The sequence below is a fragment of the Equus przewalskii genome, chromosome 11 (assembly GCF_037783145.1).
Source record: "Equus przewalskii isolate Varuska chromosome 11, EquPr2, whole genome shotgun sequence".
NCBI lineage: Eukaryota > Metazoa > Chordata > Mammalia > Perissodactyla > Equidae > Equus > Equus przewalskii.
Window position 1 is genome coordinate 27,571,816 of NC_091841.1, and position 14,191 is coordinate 27,586,006.

Genomic DNA, 14,191 nt, shown 5'->3' on the forward strand with positions numbered 1-14,191 from the left:
GAAAAGAACAGCTCTTTCCCAGGACTGAATAAGGGAAATAACCTTTAGAAACTGCTGATGACCCAGATAAATTAAGGAAGTAAAATGATATCATGGGGAAAAATCAAGCTACTTCAGGGGAGAAAACAGATGTACCCCAGACGCTTATATAATCCTCAAAACGTATATAAACACACGCTTGACAATAAAGACTTCAGACTTGCTTCCACCAGCTTGGTGTGCAGTCTCAATCTCTTTGCCGACGCCGTTCATTCCTCAGGAACCTGGACTCTGTTGGAGCTGGACTCCGGCAAGTGGCACCCAAACAGGGACTCTTTGAGAGTAGAGTGCTGTACATGGCAACTATCCTCATCCACACCATTGGGAGTAAAGTCAGTACGGACCAGAAGATAGAAAGACCAGTCCTTGCTGAAAGACAGCTGACCGCTCGACTGTCATCTTCTTTTCATTCTTTAGCAAATCAATTTCAATCTCAGGTGGATGGAACCCAGACACATAGCAGTTCAGGAAATTTGGCTTTCCATTCTCTGCTGGGTGACGTGAGTAAACCTGAACCTTCGGAATACGCTGGACGGCCTCCAGGCGGCAGGGGAAATCCTGGACATAATAAATGATGAGAAAAACAAATCAAGGGGCCAGACCAGTTGCGCAGTCGTTAAGTTCACACGTTCTGCTTCGGCAGCCCGGGGTTTGCCAGTTCGATTCCCAGGTGCAGACATATGCACCGCTTGTTGGACCATGCTGTGGCAGGTGTCTCACATATGAAGTAGAGGAAGATGGGCATGGATGGGCATGGAGCTCGGGGCCAATCTACCTCAGCAAAAAGAAGATTGGTGGCAGATGTTAGCTCAGGGCTAATCTTCCTAAAAAAAGAAATCAAAAGCCTGGGCAGTTGCAACAGCCAGCTGTGGGGTAGCCTCTCCCTACCGTGGGATAGCTTACAATAGAAGCTGAGATGGAAGCAAAAGCAAAAGAAAGGCAGTCACAAGAAGAGCCGCTGGCTTTGACCTCACTCTGGCTGCAGTGCATGCACAGGCGCAAGGTCAGGCCAGGAATGCGTCAGGCTATGTGCAGTAAGTGCCTGCTGGGGCAGGGAGAACGCGGTGAGTGCGTGGTCCAGGAACCCAGTGCAGAGGCAGAGCAAAGCAGGACTCCCTGCCCCGCTGGTCTCTCTGCTGGCGGCGACTGAGGCTGAGCAGGGCACGGAGAGAACAGGGTGCGAGGCGGCTGCCACGGCCCCGGGGAGCAACAAGCACCCCTCTGTAGTTGTGCAGGTCAGGCTGCTCTGTGTTCAGCGACAGCCTGGGAACACCCTAGCCCCTTCAAACAGGGGGAGGGCCAAGGGACCTCGACCCATCCCTGCAGGGCCATGCAGGTGGCTCCAGTATTGGGGGACAGGGGGCCACATGTGAAAACAATAGTGGATACTGGAGCAGAAGGTATTTTGCTGTCAGGGGTGAAAATGAGCAAAATGGCTTCCCACACTTCTCACCCCAGCCTGTGGCAATGCCTGTAAAGCAATTCCAGGTGGTCAAAACCCCCTGATGTTGCCTTGTTTCATTACACCGATGATGTCATGTTAACTTCTGAGTCTTTCTAAGACCTTCGAGAAGCCTCCCACTCCATCATCAGCCACCTACACGAGCGAGGATGGGCAGTGAGTCACGGCACTTTACAAGGGTCTAGGTTGTCTATCAAATAGTTGGGTGTCGTCTGGTCGGGTAAGACAAAAGTGGTTCCTGCTACTGTTATAGATAAGATACAGCTTGTCTGTCCTCTTTATAAGTTGGTACAAAAGCGTATTATCTGGGACAGGGGGACCACCGAGCAGGAGGCCTTCACCAAAGCCAAAGTCGCCGTGAAACAAATCCAGGCCTTGGGTGTTTTAACACGTGGACAACCGTGTGAATTGGATGTTTCCAGTTACCCAGAGGGGTTCAGATGGGGGTCTCTGGCAGAGACAGGGCACCCCGAACGGCACTCTGAGATAGAATGACCGAGGAAGAGCCTCTGCCCCCCAACCCCAGGCTGGGGGCCAGACCTCGCTGGAGAGGGCAATGAGAACTCACCGAAGTGCCTTTCTGGCAATACTGCAGAGCTGTCAGAGGGATATGCCAGGGGCAGCTGCTGGCTGTTGGGCACTGCTGGCCACCACCTGCTCAGGAACTGGAGCTGGGAAAGCTGACGTCAGTAGAGCTGATCCCTGGAAAAACCACTGTGCATGAGCCAGATGCTAGAGAAGGCTGTGCTCTCGAGGAGCCTAGTGTGGGAAAACCATCCGCCTAAGAGCTGAGAACCAGGGAAAGGGGGCTCTGCAGACTGGCAAGGGAGACCCGCCAGAACCAGGGAAACCCCTTCCTCCTCCAACGTCTCTTCAGGCCCCTCGATCGATAAGGACAGGATTTCTAGCAAGATGGCTAATAAAACAAGGGAGATGGAAGCCCTCTGGACTGTGTAGTTACTGAGCCAGATCCTGCAGCCAAAGAGGGAAGACCCACTCAGTGGACTTGAGCCCCCTCTCAAGTAAGCTGCTCCTTGAATTTACTGCTCTAGGCTTCAAAGATGGCAGAGGAAATAAAGTTACACTTTTAAGTGCAAGCACTGGTCGTTTAATGCAAAATGATTCAGTATTTCATGACTTATAATCTGTTGTCGTGACACTGATCTATTTTGCCTATGGAGATAAAACTGCAGGAATTTGTGAAGGACACCAGAGTTGCACTAGGAAAATAGTGGATAATCAGCTGGACCTGATTACAGGTGGACCTCGTGCCAAGATGACTTTCCAGCTGAAGCAGGTGAGAAACATCCCAGTGCCCTCCAGCTGAAGTCGAGGTTGGCGATTCACTGAGAGATGTTACAAACTCTGTTCTGGGTTTTATGTCAAAGACATCATATGTGTCTTTCTTGCTGTTTCCATGTTCAGTTAATTGGAGAAAGTGAAGAAGAAGCTGGACCATCATGATAGCTGTTTAAATTTAGATGAAAAATAGACACAAACTCCTATAAGGAAGAGTGCATGGAGGGCAGACGTAACAAGGAATATCCCCTGACTTGTCCTGCAACCTGTTTTCTTTCTAACGCATCTGAAAGACGTTAGCACCACGAGGGGAGCCTTCTCACTTGCGTCTTGGAGAAGAAGACATGGTTCACAACGCATAGCAATTTCTTCTGTCTCCAGAACCTGCAGCCTCTGAATTATTTTTTAAACTTAACTTTGTGTGTACAAAGTATTTTTCATGACACAAAGATTTTCATTTTATTGTCCTTGAAATAAGAGGAAGTAGCCATTGGAAGATGGTAAAATGATCGCCGTAATAATGTCAAGAGCATACCGTATACAGCATTTTTGTATGTAGACTAATAAATCTTGAATTGTGAAAATAATACGTAAATGGTGAGCTAACCCAGATTTCTCTCTTTTTTTTTTAAAGATTGGCACCTGGGCTAACAACTGTTGCCAATCTTTTTTTTTTTTTCTGCTTTATCTCCCCAACCCCCTCCCCTCCCCCCGTACATAGTTGTATATCTTAGTTGCAGGTCTTTCTAGTTGTGGGATGTGGGATGCAGCCTCAACGTGGCCTGACGAGCGGTGCCATGTCCGCACTCAGGATCTGAACCCTGGGCCGCCGCAGCAGAGCATGCGAACTTAACCACTCAGCCACGGAGCCGACCCCCAGATTTCTTGAATGAATGAACAACAGCGTATGCCAGAAGACTATCAGTTTGTGCTTTTCCTGCTTTTGTGCAGTTTATTCTCAGGCGTCATTTGTGTAATTAAAAATAAATGACTAAAATCAAATCAAGAACATTTTCTATTGTTAAAATCAGAAAAAAATATTCTTACATTTCCAATTGAAACTCTACGTTCACGCTTCTGACACAAAACCTAATCTAGACTACAGATGTGTTGTAATCGAAATAGTGGAATATGGAACAGCAAAGTGTATCACCTAAGGATAAGTGCTTAAGATACAAAAATTGTAAAAAACATAGGGGAAGTATTTGTGATCTTAGGTTATGGGCACTTTACTTAGATATGGCACCAAAAGCATGACCCATAAAAGAAGAAAATAATAAATTGGACTTCATCAAAATTTAAAATTTTTGCTCTGCAAAATATACTAAAGTGAAGATAAGACAAATCACAACCCGGGAGAAAATATTTGCAAAACATATATCGAACAAAAAACTTTGATCTAGAATATATAAAGAACTCTTACAACTCAGGAATAACGTCAACCCTGTGTTAAAAGTGCAGATGATTTGGACAGGCACCTCACCAAAGAAGATATGCAGATTATAAATCAGCAAATAAAATATGCTCGGCATCATTAGTCATCAGGGGAATGAAGATTGAAACTACAATGAGATACTACTCACACACCTATTAGGATGAATAAATTAAAAAGACTGACCATACTGAGTGTCGGCTATGATAGGAGCAGCTGGAACTCTCATATGGTGTTGATGAGACTATAAAATTTTACCATTATTTTGGAAAAATAATTGGCAGTTTCTTAAAAAGTTAAACACATATCTACCATGTGACCCAGCCATTCTACTTACAGGTATAGATCCAAGAGAGATGAAAGCATATGTCCGAACAAGGACTATGCCCACACAAGGACTTGTACACAAATACTCATAGCATGTTTATTTGTAATAGCACAAAATTGGAAAAAACCCAAATGTCCATCAACAAGTGAATGGATGAACAAATTACGGTATATCTGTAGAAAGGAATGCTACCCAGAATTAAAAAGAAAGAACTACTGATACACATAACAGCAATGGATGGATCTCATAATAATAATGCTGAGAGAAAGAAGCTAAACTCACCTCCCCCCAAAAGAATACCTATTATATGGTCCCATTTATATAAAATTCTGGAGAAAACAAAAATCTATGGTAACAGAAAGCAGAGAAGTGGTTGCTTAGAGATAGGACTGGGCAGGGAGCAGAGAGAGAAAGAGATTACAAAGGGTCATGAGGAAACGAGGGTGATGGGGATGTTTGTTGTCTTGATTGTGGTGACGGTTTCACGGGTGTACATATATATCAAAACCCGTTATAGGAGTAACGTCAGCATCATGGCAGAGTGAGCTGTTCCCTTTGTCTCTCTCCTCTAAATTACAACTAAATGGGCATTCATTAACTGACTGAAGATTCCCTACACAACACAACAAGATGCCTGAGGGATTCATGCAGCCATACCTCTGAATGTGGGTGGACTGGATCCCTCAAAACCAGTGGCAGTAGGTGAGCAGACCCCTCCCCTTCCCCAGAAGCAGCAATCCAGGTCATGAATCTTCACACAGTGGCTGGCACAACTGTGAGTGGAGGCAGGAGAAGACTTGCCCGCAGGAACACTTTCAGAATGGTAGCCTGGCCCACTGGAGTGCCCACCATGCCATAGCAGCCCCACCAGCACAAACGCTGGCCTAAGTGGCAGGGGCTCAGCTCATGCCAAGGCACCCTGCCCACTAAGCACAGCAGCGCCACTGATCTGCCCCCAATCACAGCAGCAGCCCACGTGAAAGCACCTCTCCCGTCTAGGGCAGCGGCTCAGCTGGACCCGCGTGGTGAGTGCAGTGCCCTGACCATTTGATGTAGACCTGCCCACTGAGCACAGAGGCCCTGCCCCTGTGAGCACAACCTGCCAAGCAGCTGCAACCAGCCCGCATGAACACAGAGCAGCCCGACCAGCACAACTACCAGCAGATGGGGGTGGGATCAGAAAACAGCTCCTGCTACTCCCTAGCGGTGACAGGTGGAATCTGTGACCTGATACTACCACAAATACACCGGCAGAGAGTGGATTCATCAAACACCATGAAAAACTATGGTAACACTGCAGAGCAGAAGGAAAATGACAAGTCTCCAGAAACTGATCCTGAAGTCACAGAAGATTACAATCCAAATGACAGAGAATTCAAAATACTTGTCACAAAGAAACTCAGCAAGTTACAATAAAACACAGAAAGATAGTTCAATGAGCTCAGGGAAAAAAATTAATGAATAGAAGGAATACTACACCAAAGAGATTGAAGCCCTTGAAAAAACTATACAGAAGTTCTAGATGTTAAGAAAACAATCAAAGAGATAAAAAATAATGTAGAAACCCTTAAAAATAGAGCAGACGTTATGGAGGACAGAATAGAAGATAGAAACAGAGAAGTGCTTCAGTGGAGGAGAGAGAACTAAGATTTTTTTAAAAGATTTTATTTTGCCTTTTTCTCCCCAAAGCTCCCTGGTACATAGTTGTGTATTTTTAGTTGTGGGCCCTTCTAGCCGTGGCATGTGGGACGCTGTGTCAGCATGGCTTGATGAGCAGTGCCATGTCCACGCCCAGGATTTGAACCAGTGAAACCCTGGGCCACTGACGTGGATCATGTGAACTTAACCACTTGGCCATGGGGCTGGCCCCCTAAGATTTTTTTAAATGAAGGAATTCCTTGAGAAACTTCTGACTCAGTTAGGAAAAGTAACATAAGGATTATATGTATTCAAGAAGGAGAAGAGAGGGAGAAAGGAGCAGAGAGCTTGGTCAAAGAAATAATAGCTGAGAACTTCCCAAACCTGGGGAATGAACTGTACTTAAAAATATGTGAAGCTAAATACATCAATTCAAAAAGACCTTCTCCAAGGCAGACAATATTAAAATTATCAAAAGTCATTAACAAAGAAAAAATATTAAGGGTAGCAAGGCAGAAGAAAATAACCTGCAAAGGAACCCTTATCAGGCTTTCAGAGGATTTCTCACCAGAAACCTTACAGACTAGGAGAGAATGGAATGATACACTCAAAATACTGGAAGACAAAAATGTTCAGCCAAAAATACTCTATCAAGCAAAATTATCCTTCAGATATGGTGGAGAAATAAAAGCTTTCCCAGATAAACAAAAGCTGAGGGAGTTCACCACCACTAGACTTGCCTTAAAAGAAATGATGAAGGAAGCCCTCCTGAAACAAAAAGACAAAGGTTTGGAATGCTTTGAGCAAGGAGATAAATAGATAAAACCAGAAAATTGTTGCTCTCTATTAGAATAAGTTAGCAAACTCTTAATTATAACATAAAAGATAAAGGGAAGGAAAGCATCAAAAATGACTATAAACACTTCAATTTAGTCATAAAGTCACAACACAAAAACAAATAATTTGTGATAACAATAACTCAGGAGGGGAAGAGGAAGAGCATGGAACCCACTTAGGCTAATTGAGATAAGCGGCTATCAGAAAATGGACTATCTCATCTATGAGATCTTTTATACAAACCTCATGGTAACCACTAAACGAAAAATCAGAGTAGAGACACAAATCATAAATAAAGAGAAAACCATCACAGAAAACCACCAAAATGAAATGGTGGTCAGAAATGCAAGGGAAAGGAAACAATGGAAATATAGAACAACCAAAAGACAAAAGATAAAATGACAGTATTAAGCCCTCATATATCAATAGCCATTCTAAATGTAAATTCATTGAATTCTCCAATCAAAAGATATACAGTGACGGGATGGATTAAAAAACAAAACCCAACAATATGCTGCCTCCAGGAAACTCATCTCAGCTCTAAAGACAAACATGGACTCAGAGTGAATGGATGGAAGATGATACTTCAAGCAAATGGCAAACCGAAGAAAGTAGGTGTTGCCATACTTATATCAGACAAAGCAGGCTTCAAGACAAAAAAGATAATGAGAGACAAAGAGGGGCAGTATATAATAATAAAAAGGACATTCCACCAAGAGGACATAACGCTTATAAATATAAATGCACTTAACACAGGAGCACCAAAGTATATAAAGCAACTATTAACAGACCTAAAGTGAGAAATTGACAGCAACACAATAATAACAGGAGACCTCAACATCCCACCTACATCAGTGGATAGATCAGACAGACAGAAAGTCAACAATGAAACCATGGCCTTAAATGGAACACTAGACCAGATGGACTTAATAGCTATACAGAACATTCCATTCAAAAGCAGCAGAATACACATTCTTCTCAAGTCCATCTGGAACATTCTCAAAGATAGGTCATATGTTGAGAAAAAAAGCAAGCCTCAATAATTTAAGACTGAAATAATATCAAGCATCTTTTTGGACCACAATGCTATGAAACTAGAAATCAACTTTAAGAAAAAAGCTGGGAAAGTCACAAATATGCGGAGACTAAACAATATGCTACTGAATAACCATTGGATCAATGAAGAAATCAAAGGAGAAGTAAAATAATATCTGGAGACAAATGAAAATGAAAACACAACATACCAACTCTTATGGGATACAGCAAAAGCAGAACTAACAGGGGAATTTATAGCAATACAGGTCTACCTCAACAAACAAGAAAAATCTCAAATAAGTAATCGTAAACTACACCTGACAGAACTAGAAAAAGAAGAACAAACAGAGCCCAAAGTCAGCAGAAGAGGGAAATAATAAAAATTAGAGCAGAAATAGGGAGTAAAAAAACAATAGAAAGGATCAATGAAACTAAGAGTTAGTTCTTTGAGAAGATACACAAAACTGACAAACCTTTAGCCAGACTCACTAAGAAAAAAGAGAGAAGGCTCAAACAAACAAGATCAAAAATGAAAGGGGAGAAATTACAATGGTTACCACAGAAATACAAAAGGTTATGAGAGAATACTATGAAAAACTATATGCCAACAAATTGAATAATCTAAAAGAATTGGATACATTCTTAGAATCGTACAATCTCCTAAAAATAAATCAAGAAGAAATAGAGAATCTGAACAGACCAATCACAGATATAGAAATTGAAACAGTAATCAAAAAATTCCCAAAAAATGAAAGTCCAGGACCAGATGGCTTTTCTGGAGAATTCTACCAAACATTCAAATAAGATTTAATACTTAATCCTTTTCAAACTATTCCAAAAATTTGAAGAAGACAGGACACTTCGTAACTCATTCTACAAGGCCAATACTACCCTGATACAAAAACCAGGCAAGGACAACACAAAAAAGGAAAACTACAGGCCAATATCACTGGTGAACGTAGATGCAAAAATCCTCAACAAAATATTAGCAAATCGAATATAGCAATTCACTAAAAGGATCATACACCATGGTCAAGTGGGATTTATATCAGGGATGCAGGGATGGTTCAGTATTCACAAATCAATCAATGTGATATACCACATTAACAAAATGAGAAATAAAAATCACACGATCATCTCAATACTTGCAGAGAAAGCATTTGACAAGATCCAATATCCATTTACGATGAAAACTCTAAAAAAAAATGGGTATAGAAGGAAAGTACCTCAACATAATAAAGCCCATATATGACAAACCCACAGCCAACATCGTACTCAATGGGGAAAAACTGAAAGCCATCCCTCTGAGAACAAGAACAAGACAAGGGTGCCCACTCTCACTACTCCTATTCAACTTAGTACCTGGGATTTTGTCCAGAGCAATTAGGCAAGAAAAAGAAATAAAAGGAATCCAAATTGGAGAAGAAGAAGTAAAACTCTTTCTTTTTGGAGATGATATGATTCTATATACAGAAAACTCTAAAGAATCCACAGAAAACTATTAGAAATAATCAACAACTACAGCAAAGTTGTAGGGTACAAAATCAACTTACAAAAATCAGTTGCATTTCTATACGCTAATAATGAACTAGCAGAAAGAGAAGTCAAGAATACGGTTCCATTTACAATTGCAACAAAAAGAATAAAATATCTAGGAATAAATTTAACCAAGGAGGTGAAAGACCTATACACTGAAAACTATAAGACATTATTGAAAGAAATTGAAGAAGACATAAAGAAATGGAAAGATATTCCGTGCTCATGGATTGGAAGAATAAACTTAGTTAAAATGTCCATATTACCTAAAGTCATCTACAGATTCAATGCAATCCCAATCAGAATCCCAACGACATTCTTCACGGAAATAGAACAAAGAATTCTAAAATGTATACGGAACAACTAAAGACCCCAAATAGCCAAAGCAATCCTGAGAAAAAAGAACAAAGCTGGAGGCTTCACAATCCCTGACTTCAAATGTACTACAAAGCTATAGCAATCAAAAGAGCATGGGGCCAGCAGGAAAACTGACACACAGATCAATAGAACAGAATCGAAAGCCCAGAAATAAAACCACACATCTAGAGACAGCTAATCCTTGATAACAGAGCTAAGAACATACAATGGAGAAAGGAAGTTCTCTTCAATAAACAGCATTGGGAAAACTGGACAGCCATGTGCAAAAGAATGAAAATAGACCATTATCTTATACCATACACAAAAATTAACTTAAAGTGAATTAAAGACTTGAATGTAAAACCTGAAACCATAAAACTCCTGGAAGAAGATATAGGCAGTACACTCTTTGACATCGGTCTTAGCAGTATCTTTTCAAATGCTATGTCCACTCAGGCAAGGGAAACAAAAGAAAAAATAAACAAATGGGATTACATCAGACTAAAAAGTGTCTGCAAGGCAAAAGAAACCATGAACAAAACAAAAAGACAACCCACCAACTGGGAGAAAATATTTGCAAATCATATATTCAACAAGGGGTTAATTTCCAAAATCTGTAAAGAATTCGTACAACTCAACAACAACAACAACAAAAAAACGACCCGATCAAAACATGGGCAGAGGAGGTGAACAGACATTTTTCCAAAGAAGATAGACAGCCTACAGGCACATGAAAAGATGTTCAACATCACTAATTATTAGGGAAATGCAAATCAAATCTACAGTGAGATATCACCTTACACTAGTCAGAATGACTATGGTTGACAAGACGAAAAATAACAAATGTTGGAGAGGATGTGGAGAAAAGGGAACCCTCAAACATTGCTGTTGGGAATCCAAACTGGTGCAGCCACCATGGAAAACAGTATGGAGATTTCTCAGAAAATTAAAAATAGAAATACCATACGATCCAGCTATCCCACTACTGGATGTTTATTCAAAGAACATGAAACCAACAATACAAAGAGACCCATGCACCCCTATGTTCATTGCAGCATTATTCACAATAGCCAAGAGGTGGAAGCAACCCAAGTTCCCGTCAACTGATGAATGGACAAAGAAGATGTGGTATACATATTTAGAACGGAATACTACTCAGCCATAAACAAGACAAAAGCATCCCATTTACAACAACATGGATGGAACTTGAAGTTATTATGTTAATCAAAATAAGCCAGACAAAGAAAGACAAACATCATATGATTTCACTCATATGTGGAAGATAAACAAACACATGGACAAAGAGAACAGATTAGTGGCTACCAGAGGGGAAGGGGATGGAGGGAGGGGGCAAGAGGTAAAGGGGCACGTATGTATGGTGACGGAGACAAAAACTAGACTACTGGGGGTGAGCAGGATGCAGTCTATACAGAAACTGATAAATAACAATATACAACTGAAATTATGCAATGTTATAAACTAATATGACCTCAATAAAATAATTTTTAAAACTCTCTTCAAATTGCACACTTTAAATCTGTGCAGTTTATGTGTACATTTTGAATTAATACTGTCAATAGGCTTATATAAAACCTAATCTATAGTAGAAAACTATTGTAATCAAAACAGAGTATGGCCTAGCAATTGACAACAAATTAATTGAAGAAATTAAGGGTTCCCACAACAGATCTAAGTGTATACAGGAAACTTAAAAATCTGCATCCAGTAAAATTCAGTTTTTGACATATAGTTACATTATATGACTTTTTACAAATGCATAGAATCGTGAAACTCCATACCCACTAAAGCATCCCCTCGTGCTGCCACCTTGCAGTCAACCCTTCCTCCCGCCGACAAACCCTCCCAACCACTGATCTGTTCTCCACCCCTTCAGCTTTGCCTTTTCCAGAATGTCATACACGTGGAAGCATGCAGTATGTGGCCTTTGGGGTCTGGCTTCTTTCACTTAGCATAATGCATTTGAGATTAAATGGTAATAATGCACATCATTAAGAGGTTAGTAAATTACCACATTCTGGGAGAAAGTATTTGGGCAAAATATAAAAGGTGCATAATCTTTCATCCGGAAATCCCTAGAGCCTGGAATATCTTGTCACACCAGATAGCAAGAAGCTATTGAAGATGGTAGAGTCACGCTCAAAAGATCTCAGGTGGCGACTTGAAGAGGGCAAAGATGGGGTAACTTGAGCTTCAATAAGAATAACAAGGGCAATGGATTGAATCCCATCAAACATCTTTAAAACCATGAGATCATAACAATATTTAAAAAATAACGGCCATCTTTGCATGATGATAAGATGTCAACTCCTTATCTTGAAAACTGGTAAATAAAAGGATTAAGCATTTATCCTGCCTTGCTTATATAATATGTACCACTGGGTAACCAAAACCTTGGCATTTAGGCTTTTTTCTGCATCAGACTTTGTATTAGTCCCTCTGAAGCCTGGTGGGATGGGGCTTTAGGTCTGAAGTCAATAAGCAAAGGCGGGCATTGGACATGAAGACAATTGGCATCCCCATAAGGGCAGTACAGGCTTCAGTTGGCATGGGATTTGGGAGTGCAGGATACTTGGCGTCATCTGATGCCTTCCAAAGGTTGTCATTTGAATTCTTGAGGTTCCCAAACTTCCCCACTCAGTGCCCTAAATTTCACACAAAAGACCTGGAAATAGTATGAATTCAATTTGCTTGTTCATTACGACTCTAAGTTTCAGCTACACCAGCCCTGTGGCTACTGGAGTAAGAAATCCTTCTAGTGCAGGGATGGGAACCACTTGGTGCTTTGTGCCTTGAGCCAAGAATTTAATGCCCTGAACTTTTCACTTCCTTTAAACTCTCTGGTGCAGTCCAAAGCATCTGGCCTCTTCCAACAGGATATTTATTAATTACAAAGAGAAAAATGGTAACTTTGCAGTGGAGAAACCCAGCAGACACTGCCTTAACAAAGTGATCAGGGTTAAAATCACCAAGAATAAAACATATCAACATCTGGTACTCAAGTTGCTGGAACTTGAATCTCTCACTAGAAAAACAGAGGCATAACTTGACGGGCCTGTCTGGATTTTAAAAGCAATGTACACCAAGATGAGTGTGATGCTCTGAATCACTCACCATGTGTGGTAGGTAAAACCATGCCCCGCCTCCAAAGATATCCACATCCTAACCCCTAGAACCCGTGAATATGTTACCTTCCATTTGCAGCTGTGATTAAATTAGTCTTGATCTTGAGGTCAAGATGTTGATCTTGAGGATCTTCTCATGAGGAGATTATCCTGGATTATCTGGGCAAACACAATGTAATCACAAGAGTCCTTATAAGTGACAAAGGGAGGTGGTCGTGTGAGTTGGGAGAGATTTGAAGATGCTACCCTGCTGGCTTTGAAGACGGAGGAAGAGGCCACAAGCCAAGGAATGCAGGTGGCCTCCCAAAGCTGGAAACGGAAAGGAAATGGAGCCTCCAGAAGGAATGCAGCCCTGCCCACACCTTGGTCTGAGCCCAGTGAGGCTCATTTCAGACTTCTGACCTCCAGAATTGTAAGATAATAAATTTGTGTCATTTTAAGCCACTAAGTTTGTGGTAATTTGTTACAGCCAGCCTTAAGAGTTTACAATGTGGCCCAAGCAAGAAAAGACTCTGCAGCAGAACCAGCCTGCAATGCAAGACTCTGCTCCTTGGCCCTTATGACTGAGTAGATGCAGTGGTGCCAGACCGAGAAACCGTATGGAGTCATGGCAAGGCTATACTGGAAAATTGCAGCACATTCCCTGTTTTTTTTTTAAATTAAACTTTAATTTTGAGATAATTGTAGTTTCACATGCATTTAAAGAAATAATACAGAGAGATCCCGTGTATACTTTACCCAGTTTCCCCCAGTGGTAACATCTTGCAAAACTTCAGTACAATCTCACACTCAGGATATTGACGTTGGCATAGTCAAGATACAGAACTTTCTGTCACTTCGAGATCATCCATGTAGCTGTTTTATAGACACTCCCAGGTCCTTTCTATTCCCCTCTTCTTCCCCACATCCTCATCCCCTGGCAACCACTAATCTCTCCGCCATTTCTTTAATTTTACCATCCCAAGAATGTCATATAAATAGAACCATATACTATGTAACCTCGTCGGACTGGCTTTTTGTACTCAGCATAATTCTGGAGATTCATCCAGGTTGTTGCATCAGCAGTTCATTCTTTTCATTGCTGA

At 41.4% G+C, this 14,191-nt stretch overlaps 1 long non-coding RNA gene across 2 annotated transcripts in view; it reads right to left on the reverse strand.

Moving 5' to 3' along the window:
• LOC139074518 (uncharacterized) overlaps positions 1–14,191 on the reverse strand; it is a 23,746-nt gene continuing 9,555 nt past the window's right edge. The window contains exons 2-3 of one of the 2 annotated variants that reach the window (XR_011524184.1): positions 2,070–2,203; positions 1–810 (exon numbers count right to left, since the gene is read on the reverse strand). This is a non-coding gene — a long non-coding RNA (uncharacterized lncRNA). The remainder of the gene's footprint in view (positions 811–2,069; positions 2,204–14,191) is intronic. The other variant, XR_011524183.1, reaches the window with a different exon arrangement.